Here is a 7,993-nt window from a genome sequence, read left to right as displayed (position 1 = left end):
TGTACCTTATTGTAATAAACACATTGCATCCCTGCCCTTTCCCCGGAAGGCAGTGCAGCAAGGTGACTTGCTGCGCTGCGTTAATATTTTATAAATATGGTCCTAAGGGCCTGACAAAAGATGAAGCTACCCGCACATTACTTTGCTTTGGGCTGTAAGCTGCCTCACACTTTACACAGTAAAACACTCACCCATCTTTCTGTGTGAAAAGGTGCAGTGACCAGGGCCAGACTGGCCATAGCAGGGACCCAGAGTTTCCGCGGTGGACCGCCATTGTGGGGGCTGAATTTGGACCCCTGAGGGCCGTTTTTTTCTGGGGCTGGTTTTGCAGCATAGCAGCAGCTGTGATACAGAAGTAGTGCTTTCCACTAGCCACCCCCAACCCCGGGCCCCAGCCGAGCTATTTGCCAGGGCCGGTTTCGGTTCCCAGTTTGGCCGTGCTGCTGGGTATTTGCCTCAGGGAAGGTGCTGGGCAGTGGTGGGGGTCGAAATTACTATTAATACTCTGCAATGTACTTGCCTCAGGGAAGGTGCTAGACAGTGGTGGGGGTCCAAATTACTATTACTAACCCGCTGGGTACTTGCCACAAGGATTGTGTGGGACAGTGATGGGGATCAAACTTACTATTACTAGTCCGCTGGGTACTTGCCTCAGGGAAGGTGCTGAGCAGTGGTTGGGGTCCAAATTACTATTACTACTCTGTTGGTTGTTTGTCTCAGGGAAGGTGTTGAACAGTGGTGGGGTTTAAACTTACTATTGCCACTCCGCAGGGTGCTTCCCATAGGGAAGGATGCTGAACAGTGGTCGGGCTCCAAATTACTATTACTACTCTGCAGTGTGGTTGCCTTAGGGAAGGTGCTGAACAGTGGTGGGGGTCCAGATTACTATTACTACTCTGCTGGGTGCCTCCCCCAGGAAAGGTGCTGGGTAGTGGTGGGGGTGAAACATACTATTACTACTCTTCCAGGTGCTTGACTCAAAACATACTGACATTTTATTTTATTTTACAGATATTGGAAGTTTATAGTTCATCATCAGAGCACAAAACCATCATCACCAGCAGTTGATAAAAAAGGGAAAGACCGTGAGAGGTAAAAAAATATGTAAAAACCAATTTTAATAAAATTATTTACAAGTAACTTTTAATGCGGCAGAAAAAAAGAAACACAAATATCTCTTTGCTCCCAAAAAAGAAGAAAATATTTTAAAAAAAATGTATTTTGCCATCAATAAAAAGTTTTAAAAGAACCTTACAAAATCATTTTTATTTTTCCTAGCTACATTGGTATCTATAAAACCAGATTTAATATAATAAAACATTCTGAAACCACCTCTTTAAGTCAACATTCCATTGCAGATCAAAGAACAAGACACCCCTGGAAAGAAGCAATGTGTTCACATACTGCACCTCACACAGAAACGAGGTACATTTTGTCAAAACAACAGTCCATTTAAAAGCAGGTGTCTTTCTTTTCACAGGGGTCAATTTGTAACACACTTCACTCAGAGTAGATATGAAAAAATGACTTTCATCATCAATATAATGTACAAAATTAACCTTTCCAAACCTTTTTCTCTTTGTCAGGTACATTATTAACCACGAAACATTAATTAATTAAAAAAGAAAAACATTCTAAACCCTCCTCTTTCTGTCAACATTTCGTTACAGATCAAACAACAAAGTACCCCTGGAAAGGAGCAATCCATCGCAACAGACACCAGCAGAAAAATCCCTCGCCTCCAATAGCTACACTTCACAGAGAAATAAAGAATTTGAGGTACATTTTGTCAAAACAACAGACCTCATAAAAAAACAAGTGACTTTCTTGCCACAGACGTCAAATAGTAACACACTTTAATCAATCAGAATATAGGAATAAAAAGGAAACAATGGTTAACAAAAAAACAGTAGACAGTCAAATAATAATGAAAAAAATATTTTACTTTGCAAGTTGTAAGTAAAGAATATTTTGAAACAAAACATTTACACAAATTTCTACTTTTCCCCTCTTCCTAACAACACAATCAGAATTGCATCAAGAAATACGTCCAGCTATGTGCAATAAAGAAGAGGAAATAGACTTCTCAAGTATGGTGGCTACCTTTATTGTTAGGAGAGATTAACTGAGCTCAGGAGTCCTTGGAGGTGTGTACAGTATTTTTAATCCCATTGCACAGGCATAGTGGTTACTCTTGGTGACACTGTTGAAAGGACCACAGAGAATAACCATCCTGCCTCTGCAATGGAGACTGAAGTTAGACAGAACATTTAGCAACTAAAACACTTGCACCCACCTCCAATGAACCCTGTGGCTCAGTTTTGTGGGAGGTATCCCAAAACATTCCTGTGTGTAGCAAGTGGTATGCCCACAATTCCTAACCTATGAATAATTATTTAGAGGCAAAAACAGGCAAGTAACTCCCAACATGTAACAGCATAGACCTACTCAATATTAACATCATACCTGAATTAACTGTAACCTTCAGTAATGACACTTTCCTGTTACATGACAATGAAAACCCTCAGAAAATAATACTAATCTTTAACACCTCATAACCTTGTTAACTTGGAAAATAGTGATATTTGGATGAAGCATGGCGCCTTTATGTCCACACCCTATTCATTTGGCCAAATATACACTATTCACACCAACATCAATAACTCCACAGTTTCTTTAGTTTACAGTTTACTGCCTGAAGGCAAACCTCTACCCACACTGAATTGACAATGGTAAAATATAAAACACTGGATAAAAGTTGTAGAAAAGTGATTTTTGATTTAACCATGATTAATACCATTTCTAAATTATATCCAAATACACAAATTCAAGGATGCTTTTTTCAATTTTTAAAGGCATATTGATGAAAAAAAAACGTCCTTAGTTGAGGATTACATAACAGGCAGTAAACTGCATTGTGAATTTAAAAAGCTGAATGTGTTATGTTTTGTACCTCTTGATAGTGTGGATGGATTCTACACTGTAATTATAGAACGAGGGCCTTATCACGACTTGTTTGTCCTCCAGCTGCGCCTCCACTGCTCCGTCTGCTTGAAGGCTGCCAAACCTGTTGTGCACCCACCCGCATGATTAGGAGTTTTATCCTGGTCAGGCGGGTGGTGCTGCATCAGTCTCATGTGGGTGGGCTGTTAGACTCATGGAAGAGCCTAACATGCAGCCTGCCACCACGACAGCACCTACAGCATGTTCCTGCACCGTGCAGAAACAGGGGTGCAATTCAACATGTTGTGCCCCCCCTGCATGCACCCCCAGGCCCAGTAGCACCATGTAGGCCGTATTAGGGCCCCATTATATTCCTCTCCACCACCTTTTTCATGATGGACTCACTACCATGAATAGAGCTGTGAGAGGGTAACTCAGAATATGCTTGGCGGTGTCTCAGCATCACCACCAGCATATTCCTGCTCCTGATCGCTGCATGACTGCCCCAGAAGCCTGAATCCCCAGAGGACGATGAACTCCAGTGGCAGTCTAACTACCCCAATCGTAATACGACAGGCGGGCGATGGTCAGACCTCCACCGCGAGTACGGCAGTCCTATGGACAGCCGTATTTATAATAACTCTCAAGAGTATTTTACACACAACGAGGACGAATTGGCCCCATTACTAAATTATTTTGAGGATATATGGATTGACTGTCTAAGCAGGTCAGGTCACAAGAGGAAGCCGTGGTTCCATATTGAGTGGTGGACCTGTTACACAACCTACTTAGAGAAAGGTGCAAAGACTAATAATGTTATTGAGGGATGGAACAACTCCTTCAACAAATCTATTAGTAGACCTCCCCTAACTTCTATCATTTCTTGGAAATTTTGAAGAAGGAGCAAAGTTTCAAAGAAATGAGAATAGCGCAATCATTGACAGATAGTCTGAACCCACGTGTTTTAAAAAAACCTAAAGAAATGTCCGAGCGACTATTGGCCCAAAATCAACAGTTTTCATTAATGGTGGCTTCAGACTACCTGGACAATCGTGCACGCATACTACAATTCTAATACATGGTAACATCTGCTCTAATTTACTTGCCTGTTTTGAGTATTTCTCTTAAATTAATTAGATTGGGTTTTTTTCAAATTAATTTTGAAAATTAAAGGAATTTTGGTGTTCATACCTGAAGATGTCTTCTTTCTTCACGTCTTGGGTGACTTTTCAAATCCGCTTGTCATCAAGAGTCTTTTGTACTCTAATAATCCAAACTGCAAAACACATAATTCAAGGAACTACCAAGATCCTGTGCAAAAAAAAAATGTATTGGCGAAGACACCTTTTCCAACAAGTGAACAGTTGGATAAGCACGGACTCAGCATAGTATCCTACACTGAAGACACCCAGCTCATCCTCTCCCTACGATCTGCCAATCTCGCCCTTGCCAAAGCCCCGCACATCTGCAGGGCAAGAACAGATGTGTTACTCCTTCAGGAAAAATTTGTAAATAGATTTTTGAACAATTTTTACTTCATTAAAAATTACTTAGTAATTAATCGTAAGCTATACAATTTCATGCCTGAGTGTTAATACACTTCTACACCCATTACCCCTCTATCCCTTAAATTTCTGTTACTAAAGGTGTGAATTTTACCCTCAGTAAAATATTTACAATACTTGCAATTTATTTTAATATTATAAAAAAATTACCTATAAAGTAATACTCAGTTTTTAAAATTAGTAGGTGCGTATTAATACACTTCCATTATACCTATACCCTCACATCCCATGCCTAAGGGTGGATGTGGCACCCTCATTTATGTTTGAGGAATAATACTATTTTTAAAATACATACATTTACATATAAAGAATTAATATGGTATTTATGAAAAAACAATAACATTTAAAAAAAAAATTGTTACCCACAAATGACAATGAGTGGAAAAGGCATGTGTGGTAATGCAATTTTCGGTACAAGTAGCTGCACTGTAATGGCTTTGTTGTAAAGGCATTTCATGGTAATGCCTGTGTTGTAATGTTTGTTTCCCATTTTCAACCACACCATTGAATAAGAAGGAGATTATTTACAAGAAAGTCATGCAGTGTAGCACAGCAAGTCACCTTGCTGCCCTACTCTGCATGACAGCAAAAGGTGCAGGAATGCCTCGTATTTAAGGCAATATGCGCATGCCTGGCTTTTCCCCTGCGCTGGCTCCCTTTTGGCAGCCTAACGCCAACTAAGGCACCTTTGCACCATGGCGCAAGGGTGCCTGCATTGCATGCAGGATTGTTCTTGTGCAGGAACGGGCACCTTCCTGCACAAAAACAATCATGAGGGGCATATTCCTCTTTCTATGTCTGCTCCAGAATGCAGCACACATAGAAAGAGGAAGTAACTAGAAGAAATGAAGATATTTCTCCTTGATACTCCTCTCCTGAGGAGCTGCATATTTTTGGCACATTCATAGGTCTACCAGTTCTTGGAAATCTGGGAATGTGTCAAAAACCATGGCAGTTGCTTGGGAACACCTAGGCAATGCTTATGGAATGCCTCCCCAGGGCAAAGTGAGGCAATGCAGCAATTTGCGCTGCGGTGCCTTACTCTAGATTTATGAAGCCACTCATGGCCATGCAAAGTGGCCTTGCTTGGCTTTATAAATCTTAGTTAAGGTTTGCGTTTTGCATGTACTACATCGCGTGGTCAAATGCGATGCAAACCACTCTTTTCTAGACCCCTGAGTATTTAGGTTTAGGGGGAAAGGTAATGGCGCAATCATAATTCATAGGAATACAATGCCCACTGGAATGCATTAAAAGAATATTGCAAGTGTCCTCTGAGTTCTGAGACTTGTAAAGGAGCTTGTCCTTTTTACTTATTCATCTGCATGTTCATGGATGTCTAATAATGTATGGCAAAGGGTACTTTGCCTCATTTGTGATAAAAAGCAAATTTTTTCCTTATTAGGTTAAATACTATTCTGATAATTTTATGGTTCATTTCCACTTAGAAACATTGATATAACAACCCTGATTTTAAAATCGCTGTTGTCAGCACTTACCTTGACTATCTAGTTCTCCCCGATTTCATTAAATCAACATCACTTCTGAGCTGTCACAACAGTCTTTATTATAGGATGACCAATCAAGCACACCTATTCGCTATATATAATAAAATGCAGATCATGTGTGTCTACCTGTAGGAAGTGGTCGATGTTTTGGAACATATGGAGAATTAGACCTACCTAATTTTACATACACAAGAAAGATTGTGGTCCTATAGGTCTATGCACACATTTTTCAGAGGTGATGCCTCTAATCCGGGTACAGAGCTCTGTTAAAGCTCTAGGGGGTGGCAGGTTTTTACAGAAAGTTCTTTTATTTGTCTGATTTTACTTGCTTGTTTGCTGTCTTCCTGCAACTTTGCACGCTTGGCTGTTTCCCCATGGGTCAGAGCGGGGCAGCCATCTTGGTTATCGTGCGTTTGGCACTATAAATGTACACGCTGACGTGACCACGCAGCGGAGGCGCCACTGGCGAGCCAAAGGCACTCCAGAGGCAAGCCCGTCTGCTCCTGTCCGTTGCTGGAATGTGCCATGCACCAGAACTCCTGCTCAATTTTCTAATCGGGCTTACACAAGAGAGGTGTTACTGAATATCGGACACACAAGTAAGCAAAGTAAATGTATACTGATGGATTTTCATGTGCACACTACTAAATGGTGTTGTCCCACATGTGAATGTGTTATTAACACCAAATATAAAGGCCTATTAAAACATCATGCTATATCTATAAGTTTTCAATCTGTACACACATGTGAACCATTGGATTCAGTACTTACTTGTGTGTTACTAAACACCAGGTCACTCCCTAAACATAAATATGAATTTGCCGACTTTATGAGCCAGTACAATCCAGACTTAGTTTATCTGACAGAAATCTTCCTCAGATTCAGATTTAAAAATCACCATTCCAGCAGGGTAAGAGCTTTTCAAAGATGATAGAGATGGGCAACGGGGAGGCGGGTCAGCAATCTTCCATCATAATAACATTAAAGCCATGTTTACAGCCATTCCTCAGTTAGAGGGAGAAGCCATTATGTTTTTGTTTTTAAATTTAACAATAAGGTAGCTTTTAATGATTCCCTAATCTACCGACCAACCGGTCCTAGGAACAGTTTTATTTCCTTCATGCAGACCTTCTTGCAATCCTGCATGGAATCTCCCAATTTCAAAGTGTTGGACGACCTTAACTTTCATCTGGAAGCTAAGGAAAGCAGGGACACCATCAATCTGATAGACTGTCTGGAGAGTTTTGATCTAAGCCAGATAGTCCTTGAGGCAACCCACATAGATAATCACATCTTTGACTGCATTTTTACCAATAATTCATGGGTCACTTTCAACAGAGTTTCATCCTTGGGATGGACGGATCACAGTGCAGTGTTTTTTGAGCTAGCTATCCCAGGAGAGTTCCCTTATGCACTTAACAGGGAGAATATTATCATAACGCTCCCCTGGTGAAAGATATCTACACTTGTCATAGATATGGCTTTACACTCCCACACTCCTTGTTTAGATACTGATATCAACTCAGCAGCCTTTAATTTTGCAAACTGAATTGACTCTGCGGTCACCAAGCTTGCCCCAGAAAAACACAGACAAAGTCATAGGAAACATCCATCAGCTCCGTGGTATATGGCCAAGTTGAAGCAACTTAAGAGGAGGTGTAGGCCCCAGGAACGAAGATGGAGAAAAGATTACTCCTTAGAGGAAAAGAACATTTATAAAAAAAATATTGAAGAATATAAAGGAGCAATTGTTTTTCAAAATTAAAACTTTTTACTGAGAAAATCAGTTGTGCAAGGAATTCAACTAGAGAGCTTTTCAAAATGGTCACCGTACATTCTAACTTCGATCAGAGTAAACAATTTACTCCTGACCATGGTTTCTGCATTAAACTTGCAGGTTTATTTTACAGTAAAGTAAAAGTCAAACACATAGAGTTTCCAGTTTATCAAAATGGACATGGTCCAGATGAACCAGCT

The sequence above is a fragment of the Triturus cristatus genome, chromosome 6 (assembly GCF_964204655.1).
Source record: "Triturus cristatus chromosome 6, aTriCri1.1, whole genome shotgun sequence".
In the NCBI taxonomy this organism is placed as follows: domain Eukaryota; kingdom Metazoa; phylum Chordata; class Amphibia; order Caudata; family Salamandridae; genus Triturus; species Triturus cristatus.
This window is presented reverse-complemented; position numbering follows the sequence as displayed.